Source organism: Callospermophilus lateralis, chromosome 8 (assembly GCF_048772815.1).
Source record: "Callospermophilus lateralis isolate mCalLat2 chromosome 8, mCalLat2.hap1, whole genome shotgun sequence".
Lineage (NCBI taxonomy): Eukaryota > Metazoa > Chordata > Mammalia > Rodentia > Sciuridae > Callospermophilus > Callospermophilus lateralis.
The window spans coordinates 114,358,569-114,373,466 of record NC_135312.1 but is presented as its reverse complement, the minus strand read 5'-3'; the positions used below and the strand labels follow the sequence as shown (position 1 = coordinate 114,373,466).

General features: G+C 40.2%; 1 protein-coding gene across 4 annotated transcripts in view; it reads left to right on the top strand.

Annotated features, from left to right (window-relative positions):
* The window catches only part of Fhip1a (FHF complex subunit HOOK interacting protein 1A), a 241,577-nt gene that overhangs the window by 60,374 nt on the left and 166,305 nt on the right, over nt 1–14,898 (top strand). For 2 of the 4 annotated variants that reach the window (XM_076865272.2, XM_076865274.2), the window contains exon 2: nt 12,983–13,107. The gene's annotated coding sequence lies outside the window, so the exon portion shown is untranslated. Of the gene's footprint in view, nt 1–12,982; nt 13,391–14,898 lie in introns of those variants that run through there. The other 2 variants (XM_076865273.2, XM_077110141.1) reach the window with 2 other exon arrangements.

The following is a 14,898-nucleotide window of genomic DNA, read 5'->3' as shown; positions in this document are numbered from 1 at the left end:
ACCCTTGTCCAATAACTGTCCTGAGCATGTGGCATCTTGTACTGAATCTTACAGTATCACTGTGACACCTACTGAAAAGACCTGGGTTTCTGCATGAATGGGCAGGATTAAGTAAAGATGGTTACACTGGAGTTAGTCAGTATTGTATTCCATTTCCACGGGCTCAGTAGCTGCCCTCAGTGAGTTTGGACACTCCAGTGCTTGATGTCCAGACCTCCATGCCAGACACATGGTCTGACTGCCAGCTACCCATTCTTGATGCCATGTGCACCCTTTTGCCAGCCCCTTGGGCCAGTTTGATAGTTTAATCTTTGTAATGTTTCACTGAGCCTTTGCTTGTGTTGTAGTAGAATCATAGAAATGGATGGATTCTTAGAGATAATCAAATGTAGTGGTTTTTAAAATCTTTTTTCGCTGCAAGGGGACAGTAAAACCATTAAAATATGGAATTTAACCCAGTCTATAAATCAGAGAAAAGCAGACCTTCTGGTTCATAGAGGAATAGAGGTGAAACGCCAAAGCCTCCGACATTTCTCTGCTCCCCTCCCACCCAAGCCTTGATGTGTCCAGACCTTGGTGGAGCTCAACTGGAAACCACAGCTCCGGAGTCATGGATGGATTCCTAGGTGAAGTAAACCCTCCCAGCACCAATTTGCTGTTTATTGCTTCCTGAGTGTAGAATGTTAAAACAGACCTGCTTCACCTTCTTCCTCTGCGTTTCTCTGGTATGAGTGTCCAGCAGACACTGGCAGCTAGCAGGAAGCTGAGTGTGGGTCTCAAATGTTCAGCCCAACCAACGCTTGTGGAACTGTGGGTGAGAGGCAGGCCTGGGTGACAGTGGTACTGGTTCATTTTTTTTTTTAAGTTGTTGATGGAACTTTATTTTATTCATTTATTTATATGTGGTGTTGAGAATCAAACCCAGTGTCTCACACATGCTAGGCAAGAGCCACAACCCCATCCCTGGTTCATTTTTAAATTCGATGATTGATGTGGCAGCTGGACGGCACTATGAGAATGCTTAGCAGGTTGGGATGTCCTAGAAGAATTAGGCTCTAATCATACTGATCCGTGCCTCTCAAAATATGGTCCCCCGAGGAATGCCATTCGTGTCCCCTAAAACTTGTTAGAAGGTGACTTCTTGGCCTGCACTCCACTACTGCTGAATTAGAAACTTTGAGGGTTGAGCCAAAGCCCAGCATTTTTCCCCCTAAGCCCAAGAATTTAATTTAATAAACCTTCTGGGTGATTCTGTTGCATGTTAAAGTGACAGATGATGATGGTGCCAAGAGTTGGGATGCCTTATCCTGTGCCCTTCGTACAGCATGCTTCTTACCTTGCTATTGGAAATTTGAAACATTTTTCAATCTTATGTGCAGTCTCAAGCTACTTCAGCTTCAAAACAAATCTTCTAAATGGAGCTTCCAGTTACACTGCCACTCCCAAGCCCTTTCATGTGGAAATTCTGAAGCAACCACACTTACGTCTGGTTGTTTGGTTGTTTATTAAAAGAAGTGATTTTCTGCTTGATGGATGAAGCCTCATGAATGGCCTCTGTATACTGCTAAGGCGCCTGGGAATTGAAGACCTTCCAACTTCATGTGTCCTGGGAGATGGAAGGTTTTCTAAGCATGGTACCTATGATATATGTAACCGTAGGTACTTAGTAATCATTATGAGCCTATTCCTTTTTCTGTGTCTTGTGTCTTTATGATTGGCTATATAGTCATTCAACAGTCTGCAACTGGGGATCCCTAGCCCAGGATCCTCTGATATCAGAAAAGTAAGATTTATGCTAGGGATGGAGCTGAGGGGTAGAACACATGCCTGGCATGAGTGAGCCCAGAGTTTAATCTGAGCACTTTGGGGTGAAGGGGGTGGATTTGTTTAAATATATGGATTTTTTTTTTTTTTTTTTTGTAGGTGGAGGGTTCTGTAATTTTTATCAGATACTAGAAAGGATATATTGCCTCTCCCTTCCCAGTACTATCCCTGATTAATCATTGTTTAATTTGCTTTTGGGTAATACTTTTAAGTTTTCATAAAAATTGCAGCCATTCGAACTGTAAGAGCTTTCAATAGATGCTGTGATCCTATTTTAGTCAGTCTAGCCAGCGCAGGTGTTACTGTACACATTAAGTAGAGCAGAACTGGTTCTTGTGCAGTCTTGCCTTTCTGATTTTGGTGTTTGGAAGGGGCATACCCTTGTTGCTGTCATCAACAGAACAGTACTTGGATACTGCTTCCCAGTGTGTGCTGTAATTTCAGGTGTAGTTTCTTTTGTCAAATTCAACCCTGTGAGTCTGTAGAGCTGGAGGGTATTCTCCCTATTTATTGACGGTGGCACTGAGGCTTAGAGAAAAGAGGGAAATGGTGTAACTAGGTTTACCCATTGCATTTTGGACATTACCCCAAGGCTCATGCTCTAGTTGCTTCTAAGTATGCTTGGGTTGAGGGGGTAGCTCAGTGGTAGTGTGTGCTTAGCATGTGCAAGACCTGGGTTCCATCTCCAGCACTGCAAAAAAACACTACCAATACCACCAACAGCCTCCTCCAGTTTGGATGATGCCTAGAGAAGTCTCAAGTTCATTATGTGTAAAAGATTGATTGCTTACTCCCAAGAATGCTTAAAGCCACTCTTATCTCTAAAGGAAGTAGATCATGTTAAAATTGTAGATTTCTTTTTTGCTGTTTTTTTATTTTAGTGGTTTTTAAAAAACACAGCTTTGTAAATGTAGATATGATTTCCCCATTTCTCAGTCAAAGAAAAGCTGGCTGTAGTCCCTCTTCTGTCCTCTATGAAGATCTTACAAAATCCTTTGGAATCATATTTTTCAGCATGTTGGGTCAGGAGAGTGCAAACCATTGGCAGCTGGTAGCATCACCTCATTTTCATTAGATTGTTCTTTGGGTTTCAAAGACTAGTGCCCTTGTAACTTACATTATACAGCCTTAAAATTGCACATAAAAGTTTGCTGTGGAAGAGTAGCAAATGTAAGATAAATTGAGAAGGTTAAGGGGAAAGCTGCTAAGAGCTTCTCATAAATGAATTCTCATCATAAAAGCATAGTGCTTTCTCCAAGTGACAAATTAACTCAGGAATTGTGCTTTGCATTTTTAAATAATGTGTGGCAGGGTAATTCCATTTGTGTTCAAGCCAGAGGTCAGTGTCTTAACTTATTCCACTTGTGCTTTGTGCCTAATAGTGTAGGAAAGAAAGCTGTATATGTGGACATTTCATTTACTTTTATTTTGCAAACGTGCCATGTCTGTGATTCAGTTAGTAAAGAAGTGCTGTGTTTTAAGGCAGGCTGGCATATAAAAGGTGTTTGTGCTGAGGCTTGGGGCCAGAGCATTTTCCACAAGGCATATGTGCTTAGAAAGCCTCTCATAAAGATTCTTGTTCTGACTTGAATTACTCTTTCACTCCAGTGAGGTCACTGAAAAGGGCATCGGATGTCAGTCATTTATTTCAGTTCCCTGCCATCAGGTGGGTATGTTAGCGTGGGTGGTGATTTCCTCTGCCAGCAAGTCGGAGGTTTGATACTGACAGTGAACTCTGAGAGAGGAACTCCATCTTTCTATCATGAATATGCATATTAATTCCATTTAGACTTTTTTGTGTGTATGTGGGGAGGGATATAAAATATCTATATTAATTTTAAGGTTTTACACCTGTGGTTTCTTGAACAGTAATGAGAAAAAAGAGAAGAGACTTCCTGCCCTCCTTTCTTACTGTCTGTCTAGTGATGGATCATGTGATAGCTCTGTGTTCTTCTAGTCATTGATGTCAGGATTACGAATTTCGACTGGGTAATTGATAATATCTTTGCCCTCTGCATCCTGAAGTTTTCATTTTCCTTTCTTTGGCCTGTGTCCACATTGCGTTTTTACTCTGTGATTTTAATTTGTGGGGCAGAGACAGTGGGCATGATGTTAACCAGTTGCCTCAAATGCTGGCTAGTGTGGACTTGACCTTTCAAAATTAGAGCGTGATGCCAAAGATCACATTTTACTTGAATGAGGTTTTTGTTGTTTTAATCTCAGGGAAATCTGAATGCCTGGGGATCAATGAGTGAAATGCAGAGGAGATTAGGGGATACTGGGCAGATGTTTGGCTTAGGAGTTCTAGGACTGTGTACCAGTGGGTCCTAACCTGGAGGGAAGGCCCTTAATGTTTCTTGGGAACAGAACAGAGGAAGTTTCAAGGCTTAGGAGAGAGCCTGAAGCATAGCAGACCTCTGGATTTCCCTGAACTTTCTTCTAACTCTGGGTCTTTCCTGGCAACAAACTATTTTTGACTTTAGTGCAATTTTTTCCAAGAAGAAAACAAGCAAAACCAAAACAGGAGTCCAAATTTATGCTTCCTGTGGTGGAATCTAGTATTATAGAACTATTTGCACCTAAATAAAGAAAGTAAATTCAACTGCTTAGGAAGCTGAATAAGAGCCTAGGGGTTCAAAGCCTAGCCTCAGTAACACAGACCCCACCTCAAAAAAAAAAGGAAATCTTGGCAACAACATGCCAATCAGCAGACCCAGAAACTACAGTGGGCATTTGAGGTTGAAGTCTTACCTGTCTGGGCAGACAGATACAGAGTTAGGAAATACTTGTGTAATTCCAAGGCTAATTGTTTATTGGAAAAACATATTACCACAAAGTTATGGTCTGACTTAATAATAGCTTTGTCTTCATGATTAACAAAAGTTATTTTCCCGTTATTTGGTTTTTAATGGGTATTCAGGCCATGATTTTTTTTTTTTTTTTTTAAATCAAGGACTGAGAGTGTAGTTCAGTGGCAGGTAGAATGCTTGCTCAGTATTTGCAAAGCCCTGGGTCCCCCAAACAAATTTTTTTTCAAGAAAATTTCTCATAAATGCCATGATATTTATTTATTTTGTCAAGGAGAATTTAAGAAAGGTTAATTGACTCAACATTTGGTTCATTTCGTTGAATTCTATGGCTGATAGGCCAGGGTAATTTAAAGCTGCGTCTTTGCCTTCAAGGATCAGAGCCTTGAAGGGGATCATGTAGACAAATTCTAATAGAGGTGCATACAAGATGTCCTGTGACTGCTGGGGATTGTTTTTCATACTCTCATTGTTGAGCCTGCCTCTGGAGGAGGTGGAATCTTTCCTTCTTGCTGTGCTTTTTAGAGCAGCCTGTCTTACTTGGTTGTCTCCGTGCTTTCTGTGTTCAGGATTGCATGTGGAAGTTGGAATTTTGCCAACCACTTCATGCTTTGGAATATTTTTTTTTTTTTTTTTTTTGCATCCGTGATTTCAGGGGCAGATATAAACCTAAGTGGCTGAGCCCAGGCTAGTCTGTTTGTTTGGATTATAGGACAAGCATCACATTAGGGCTTGAATAAAAAAGGTATTTTTGAATGTTGGAGTATAAACTGGGATTCTGTCAAGTCTATGTTTCCTGTGAGTCTGTGGCGTGACTGTTGCACAATCAACTCCAAATCTGCTTGGCTTACTGAAGTCAATCTTAATATTGCGTATATTTCCGGTTTGGTTGTTTGTTTCACCTCTCTCCTCCACCAAAAAGCCTATGCCAGTTAAGGGTGTACTTCCTGACTTCATTGCTTAGAAGTTTCCTGAAAGTCACTTGTTCTCTCTGTTCCATGCATGTAAATGACAATGGCAGTGCCTTTCCCTCTTGTTCTGGTAAATGAGGAATTAACATGTATAAACATCTTTTAGAACTCTTAGAGACAGGATTAAATAAAATGGAATAGTATTAAGCAAAATAAATAAATCCCTTTCCTGTACTGAGTTGAGTTTTATTAAGGTAAGTTTTCTTAATGCTAATCTGTTTTTTTTTTTTTTTTAATTTTAAGACTCTAGCCTCCCTTCAAAAAAAAAAAAAAAAAAGTTAATATTCTTTAGACTCCCTTACTTCCCTACTCAAAGGTATTGCTGAATTGGTACAACTGTCACACCACCCCTAATTTGATAAACTGTGGTATTTTCTTTTTTTATTGGTGGTGGTACCAGGGGTTGAACCCAGGAGAGTTTAACCAGTAAACCACATCCTTGACCCTTTTAAGTTTTTCTTTTGAGACAGGGTCTTGTTGAGATGTTTTTTAGGGCCTTGTTAAGTTGCTGAGGCTAGCTTTGAACTTGTGATCCTCCTGCCTTAGCCTCCCATGCCGCTGGGATTATAGGCGTGTGCCACTGCACACAGTATGGCTAAGTATGGTATCTTTAAAATTTTATTCTAAAAAATTCATCTTTAAGTGTCTTTCATGGCTCATGAACTGTAAAACTTGATTTAAGTTGACTTTCACTTTCATAATCTTATTATATTAAAATCTTGCAACATTTGAGTCAAGTGCAAGAATATAATTTTCATAGCTGAAGTTAAAACCTGAGACCTGAGTTTTACTTATTTTTTATTTTTTAAATATTTTATGGTTTTAGTTGTAGTTGGACACAACATCTTTTATTTCACTTATTTATTTCTGTGTGGTGCTGAGGATCGAACCCGGGGTCTCCAGCATGCGAGGCGAGTGCTCCACCGCTGAGCCACAACCCCAGCCCCTGAGTTTTATTTTACCTGTCTTGTGTGCAGGGTTTTAAGGCAAACTTACCTGGTGACACTTCACAGTTTTACAGAAAAATATGTTTCCTCCTCCCTCCTCCAACTGTCTTGACAGCCAAGAAAGTCAAGGGAACAATCAACAGAGTGGTTCAAGAGGCGGAAATTTGCCCAGTGCCCTGGAATTTGCTTCCTCCTTGGTGTGAAAGCCTGTATTTGCAGCATACAAAGTGATGCTGTGTAAAAATGTGAGGGACAGGTGTTTACTCTGGCTTTGCCTAAGGTGAGAATTTGAGATGAAAGAGTCAGACTCGGAGTGGGAGGTGTTTTGGAATCTGACCTGTCTGTCAGTTTTGTTACCCATCATTGAAATCAAAGACTTAGTGAAAGCAATGTAATTTCACAATTCATAATACAGCTCTAAAATCTTTTTCCTTTTGGTTGATGTATTTTAAGCAGTTGAATATATTTTCCATAAATTTTACTGCCTTCCATTTACCTTTGAATAGAAGCCAATGAGGAGAAATATTTAGAAGGTTATGAGCAGTAATAGAACGAACTGTTAGGAGAGTCCTTTTGTGGCTTTCCTCTAGTGTGTAGAAAACGGCTGTAATTTGATAGTGAAATGTTGGAAGATGATATTATTTACTGTTCAGAAATAACACAAATGGGGCTTTGCTTTTGAAATTCACAGGTTCAAAACGTTTAGTTCTGCCTCACTAGCTCAGTCGTTGTTCATTATGCTTTACAAGGATGGGAGGAAGTGTGACACATCGCAATGGTGGGTCCGCAACACTGGTCTAAAATACAGAGTTTGATTAAACCAATTAAAGGTGCTGCTTAATGTCCTATGTGAAGATTCATGAAATTTCGTTTTTAGCTTAAGGTTGGTTTGAAGAAAGAACGTATCCTATCGATGAAGAATACCTCATTGTAACTTGTCTGTTGAAACAAACAAAAAAATTCAATGTAGAAAGAGCAAATAGTCTTTTCTTTTTTTAAAATTTGTTCTTTTTAGATATACATGACAGTAGAGTGTATTTTGACATATTATACACACGTGGAGTATAACTTATTCTAATCAGGACCCCAGTCTTGTGGATGTACACGATGGTGAGATTCACTGTGGTGCATTCATATATGAACATAGGAAAGTGATGTCAGATTCATCCCACTGTCTTTCCTAATCGTGTTTTCAAGTTAGGTCCTTCACGTGTGTGTCCCCTAGCGGCCTGTCCCCCGGGGAGTGACACTTCTAGTATGTGTCTGCCGATGCCAGTGGTAAACACATTTATTGCCATTTGGTCCTGAAGCATCCAATTTTATCTTCTGAATATTGAAGGATCCATGGCATGGATGGATCCCCACGCTGCTTGCCGTGGGTTGAAAAAGGAGGGGTAACTTAATGTAATTCCCGCAATGCCAAGGAATTCCTTATAGACTCTCTTCTGAATTTTTCACTCACTTTGTGCAAAGACTGTCTACACAGTTTTCTTCTGACTTCCATACAGTGGTGTCATTTACTTGTGCTTTACTGTTCAGAAGATTATGTGAGCTTTTTTTGTGACCTAAAATTGCCTATCATTTGTTTTGATGGTTAAGGGTGAGGAATTGAAAGTTAGACTGGAGTTCCTATTTTGGCTCTGCCACTGAGATTTTATGTCATCTCTTTAAGCTTCAGTTTTCTTGTGTATAAGATGGGTATTCATTCATTCATTCCCCCCTCCCATTTATCCATTTAACAAATATTAAGTATTTTCCATGATCCAGGCCTGTTGGTGTTGGGAATCCCCTGATGAGTAAGGTAGGCAGAATCTCTCTTCCCAAATCTCTCCTCTCATGGAGCTTACATTCTTTGGGTTAAATGGAATGGAAATTAAATATTGCACATTCATTCCATCTGTGAATTTATGTCAGGTGGTGACAGGTGCTACAAGCAAAAGCAGGGTCAGGGCTGAGAGTGACCAGATGGAGGGCAATTTCTGGTTTATTTGAGGTCGACAGGAAAGGTCTCTGTAGTTAGGTCACATGTGAGCAGAGACCGAGAAAAGGGATGAATGGGGATGTCTGGGGATGTCTGGGGACCTAGGACTCAGGGAATGGCATGCATTGTAGGCCCTGAACATTCTTGGAGGTGAAAGCAAGACTGGAACAGCGAGGAGATGCAATGGCTGGAGCGAAGGGCAGAGCGGGCAGGGGAGAGCACCCACCTTGTAGGGCTCCTAGCAAATTGAGCCAGATATCATGTTTAATATGTACTTGGCACACATTAAAAGAATAAAACACCATGACAGCTGAGGCTGATATTTTAGAATGCAAGAAGATTCAATAGTGTGAAATTTACTAATGATATTCATCATTTTATTAAATATAAGTAGGAAAAAACAACCACTTTAATATAAAAGACATTTGAGAAAACTCAATGTCTATTATTGATTTTTTTTTTAAAACCCTCAAAATGTACTAGGAGTATATCCTAGCAAAGTAAGGTACTTTCATCTCAATCCCCAAACCATCTCAAGCTTAAGAGGAAGTTTGAGAACACTGCCATTAAATCAGGACAAAAATAGAGATATCCATACTTTTCACTACTAATGGTGTTTTGGAATCACAAGTCAGTGCAGCTGGGAAAGAGAAAAAAATTATAAAGGCATAAAAATCAGAAAGGAGATGATTGTTGTCAAATAATGTGGTAGGCGATTAGAATATCCAAGAGAATCAAGAGAAAAACTAATTATTAAGAATAAGATAACTTGTAAATGTGCATGGATAACAAATAATGTATCTACATTCATAGCTTTTATATATACTAACAATGATCGATTAGAAGGTTTAATGCAAGAAAAGACCATTAGCATATAAAAAGATAAAATATCTAAGAATTTAAGAAATATGCATGCTGTGTGTGAAGCCATTTAAAAATGTTCCTTAGGGTCACAAATAATACATGAAAAAATTAGAAGAGCTGTCATAGTCTTAGATACAAAGATGTCAGTTCTCTCTAAATTAATCCATAGGTTTAAAGCCAGTAAAAAATAACAACAGGTTATTTGTGGGGAACTAAACAAGCTGATTTTGTATTCACTTGAAAAAAATAAATAGGACAATTCTGAAAAAAGAGATGAAAACCTAACATAGTAAGGCTACAATAGATGGAAGATTGGTATTATCAAATATCGTATTTAGCATATGATAAAGTGTTGCGAGCTGTCCATGGGCTGTGTATGAGCTCTGCTCATTTGAGCCTATGGGAGGACTGGCCTGTCGTGCGTGCTCTTTGGGCTGTGCAACGCAAGTGTGCTCTTTACTCTCGCTCTGACCTGAGATGGGCGTGACTTGCCACAATGTCAATCAGTCTATGACCGCAAGACATCAGGAAGCTAGACTCAACCCCCTGGAACCTGACCCCTTGCCTTATTTGCGTGGGATATTCTATGAATGGCTTCTCCCCAATAAATAGGGGGGTTTCTGGTGTGCTCGCTCCCTTGCTTGTCTCTTGTCTCTTGCCTCTTGCCTTCCTTGCTCTCCTTGCCCTCCAGCATGGGAGCTTGATTCTTCAGGCTGCAGAGCTGTCCTGAACCCTTAATGTCTTCACCATTTTCCATCTACTTGGTTGGACGTGGATCACTGATCCTCCCTGTGCTTCAGTTTTATCATCTGTAGAATTTAGGGTCTGGATTTCAGTGATCCAGTTGGTCCAGCCATGTTAGGATCCTAAGTTATTAATAGAGTCCTTGAACAGAGTCAGCAGAGATTGAGCCTCTGCAGAATGCTCTGTTCTCTGCAGGTTTCCACATGTGAATATGATGTGTCACCTGTGCCAGTTCAGCCCTTTTAAAGAATGGAATTATTCAGTAATTAGCTGGTCCACCTCATCTATTTGAAAACTTGTTGAGTGGTCTGACACTTCTCTCTTGTTGGTTGGATTATTCATCAGCCTCCAGGAAAGCACTTGATTATGTCTTGGGTTTGTTAACACAGTGCCATGGATATATCCACACCTCCTGTGCTGGCACCCCTGCATGAGATTCTCCACACAGGGAGCAATCCCTGATGGGGACAGTAGCATGTACCCCCCCACCACAGAGTTCACTTGGTGGTTTTTCCTTGCCTTTTTGCACTCTCTGCCTCAGCAGATTTCTGCACTTGGCACTCTTGAGGTCTAAATTCTGAATTTATGCCATTTGGAAATGAGCTTTAAATTTTGTTCCTCTGTTGAAATTAGGGATGTGACATGGTGATTACACAGAAGGACTGTGAATCTGAATCTGATTTTATTACATTGTATTAGAAGGCAAGCACTTACCTGGGGAGACAGCTGAGTGTAACTGACCTGTTAACTGCCACCCTCTCCCCTCAACTCCACTGCCCCCATTTTCTGGCAAGTGACATATTTTGTTTTTAAATGAGATTGTGACCAAGAGAGATATCAAGACCCAGTGAGTTTTAAGAAAGCCCCTTCAGCTTACATGCATTCCATTTAACCTTGCTTTCCATGTCATTCTGTACAGTACTGTGAAAGGACCCGGCTTCCTTTGATGATGGGAAGCATCACTGCTGGCGGGATTGTGACGGTAACATCTGAGTGGCACCTGATAAAGCCCTCAGTGATCCACAGCCATGTCTTGTGACCCAAGTAAAAGTGCATGTGTGCGATGACTAACAATGTGGAGCACGAGAGGAGGGTATATGGGGATGGGCATGGAGATGGGAGAAGTGCTTCTCTGGAATTAGGGGCGTCCTTTCATAAGTCCTGAGTCACAGAACAAGGAAAGCCTTGAAATCACCCGAGAGGCATCTGAAGTGATCTGGAATTGCCAAGAGGTGGCAGAAGAGCCAGTGTCTCTCCAGTACCTGTGATAGAACTGTTCGTGGGGTTCTGGAAGCAATACAATTCTGTTACTTCCAAATCCTCTCGAAATTCATTGCCCTGACAGTTGATCAGGAGGTGCTCTTGCTGGTTTCCAGGTGTTTGATAAGCAATTGATCGATGACAGTGAAGAAGGCTGATTGGGGTCATCCGTTTCACACCCCGCTCTTCTCATGCCTAGTCAGTACCACTGCTGTGCAGTTTGGAAGATGAAGGTCACATTGTGTCCCCATTCTCTTCTGCTCTTTCATGAGACATTTGTTATAATCAAATTTATCACATTCTATGCTTTTGTAGCCATCTATAGGTTAAATGTGCACATGCCATACACACCACCTCTTCTGGTGACTCCTGTGGAACTGTCTTCATTGGACCAGTGCAGAAAAATTATGCCATTCAGAATGGCTCATTTGTTCTATAAGACTCAGATTTGTATTGCCCACCTTAACCTGTAGAAAGGATGGGGCAATATTTCACCTAATATTTATAACTCTATCAAAAGAAATCACATCTTGTTTTGCTTTTGCAGAAATGGTTGTAATTATATGTAATTACCCTGTTGTACTCTGCTTTTTCCTTCCTCTTTTTGTTATAAATGACATTTTCTCATTTTTCTTATAAACTTGTAAAATTTATTCATAGCAGGCAGAATTGTGATTAAGTAAATTGTGTGCTAGTGGCAAATTTACTTGATCGTTCCTCTGGCATTCAGTGGATTCCAGTTTTCAGATGTAAGTGTCGCATGCTGTAGGTGTAGTGTAGTCTTCTCTAGCTGTTGGAAGTTTTCTCTAGCTTCCACCCGTCGTGATGGTGGATCCTGTGATTTCGCTTCACATTTACATTAGCTTCTGCTTCTCATACCTCTGTTGGGATGAAGTATTTTAGATGTTCTGGTTTCTGGCCTGGGCACTTATAGCTTTGGCTCACTGCATTTCTCTCAGGCAGGGTGATTTCCCAGCTTGCTTCTCCTCAAACTCATGTTTTTCTGGTTGTTCACTGAGGATGAAGATGTGGGTTTGTGTTGTGAAACTGGGCTTGCCAGCTAGGCCCAATGACGTGAGGTGCCTGTCTCAAATCAAATGCCAGTGGGGTGGCCAAAAACCACATTACCATCGGTGTCTAGAGAGGTCAGAGGTACCAGGGAATATTTTGGGAGCATTGCCTATTTTTGGAAAGTAGTTTATAAAGTCATTGTGGCCACTTGTTCACTATTTTATATTGTCATTCTCCTCTGCATGTGATGCTATCCATCCATGGATGTGAATTAATTTAGTTTCACATTTTTTATCTTCTTCTGAGAGAAACGCATAATTACTTGACATCTGTTAGAAGATGTTACTTTCCCCTACCCAGCAGGGTTTTCTCATTTTTGGCTAGCATTCAGATTTGTAAATAAAGATTTGCTTTTCACTTATTTCTTATGATGAAGGTAAAGGCGGTGTGGAGAGAATTGACTCAATGCACAACAAACAGTGAAAAATGGGAGGGGAGATGGAAATGGGGAACCGTGGATTGGGTCTCTTCATTTAGTTAATGATCGTGGGACTTTTTTATTCCTTTCTGTAGATTCTGAAAGTCACCTTCTGTGGGTTCCTGTGAGTGCAGATGTTGGGGAGGTCTTCCACACTCCTCTGAGGAGGGAGGTCGACAGACAGCACCCAGCCGGGGGCTCTTGAAGGGAGCCGTCACAGGTATGCCTGCCTTTATTACACACCAATGTGAGTCTGGAATGTTCAGTGATATACTTGAAAAGAATCCTGCTTGCACTTTCACATCTGAGTGAACATCATCATGTTCAAAACAGCGTTTTGGAGGGCCTGACCTCGACGTTCTACTCAAAGCATTTTGAAAACATTTCTTTGGGAGGTGCCTCTTGGTCCTCTGGGAGCATCCTCTTAAGCACCCCGTTTTCTGTGGAGGCATCTTTCAGCCCTGTAAGGGGATTTCCCGGAAATAGCCTCAAGTCATTTACAGGTAGGACGATGCATGGGGCACTCTGATTTGATCAGAACCAAGAAGGCAGTAGCGCAGGGAAGCCAGGGTTCTTTTTGTAATTTGAGTGAGTACTCGAGGGCGTACACCTCTACCCAAAATTAGTTCTAAGAGTGAGTCAGAGTTTTAAACACTGATAATGTTATTAAAATAAGTGATTATGTTGTGTAGTTTATAGAGGCATACTTATTTGAGTGCATAAATGTTGAAATTCTTTCTTATTAAAGTCAGGCAGTCCAGTCTCTCTCTCTGCCAATGTTGTAGAAAGATTCCTGGGCTACGCAGGCCAAACAGGATGAGAGCTAAACTTCCTTAGAAGTATACCTTTAAGGCTTTATAATTTGCCTCTTTTAAATGATCCCCCATGGGTATTTTTGCAGTGTTTCTCCAAGTATAATGAGAGTACTTGTTAAAAATTCACATTAAAAATTTCAAATGACAGGTTTGGGGGTATAGCTTTAGTGGTAGGGAGCATTCTTAGTATGAGCAAGATCCTGGGTTCATTTCCTAGCACCAAAAAAAAAAAAAAAAAAAAAAAAAAAGGAAATTCCTATCTATTGTGTCAGAATTAGAATGGAAGCCAGGACTTGGGAATTAGCATTGTATAAGTAAGAAATCCCTAAAGATTGACACCTTTGGGGCAGTAAAATCAGCAGAACTGACATTCAACTCTCTGGTCTCTATGAATTTAACTATTCTAGATACCTCCTATAGTATTTCTCTTTCTGTGTCTGGCTCATTTCACTTAGTATAGGTCCACATTTTATAGCATGCGTAGGATTTCCTTTCTTTTTAAGGCCAAATAATATTCCATTGGAAGCGTATACCCTTTTTTTTTTTTTTTTTTTAAAAAGCATTCTTTTTTAATCTTTATTTTATTTATTTACTTATTTTTATGTGGTGCTGAGGATCAAACCCAGTGCCTCACATTTGCTAGACAAATGCTCTGCTCCTGGGTTATAACCCCAGCCCCCGTATATTACATTTTGTTTATCCATTTATCCATCCATGGGCATATGGGTCTCTTCCACCCTTTGGTTGTGGTGAATAATGCTGCTATGAATATGGATGTACAAATAGGTCTTTGAGTCCCCACTGTCATTTCTTCTGGGTATCTAGAAAAGAATTGCTGGATCATATGGCTTTGGTTTTTTTGGGAATCTCTGTCCTGTTTTCCATAGCAGGTGTATCATTTTATATTCCCACCAACAGTGCAGAAGAGTCCCAGTTTCTCCATGTCTTTGCCAATATTTGTTGTTTTCTCTTTACTTGACAGTAGACATTCTCATGGGCATGGGTGATAACTTGAGGTTTTCGTTTTCATTTCCCCAATGCTTTATGGTGTTGAATATTTTTTGATCTGTTTGTTGGTCATTTAATATCTGTTCAAGTTCTTTTTTTTTTTTAAATTTTAATATTTATTTATTTCTTTTTTTAGTTTTTTTTTGGTGGACACAACATCATTGTTTGTATGTGGTGCTGAGGATCGA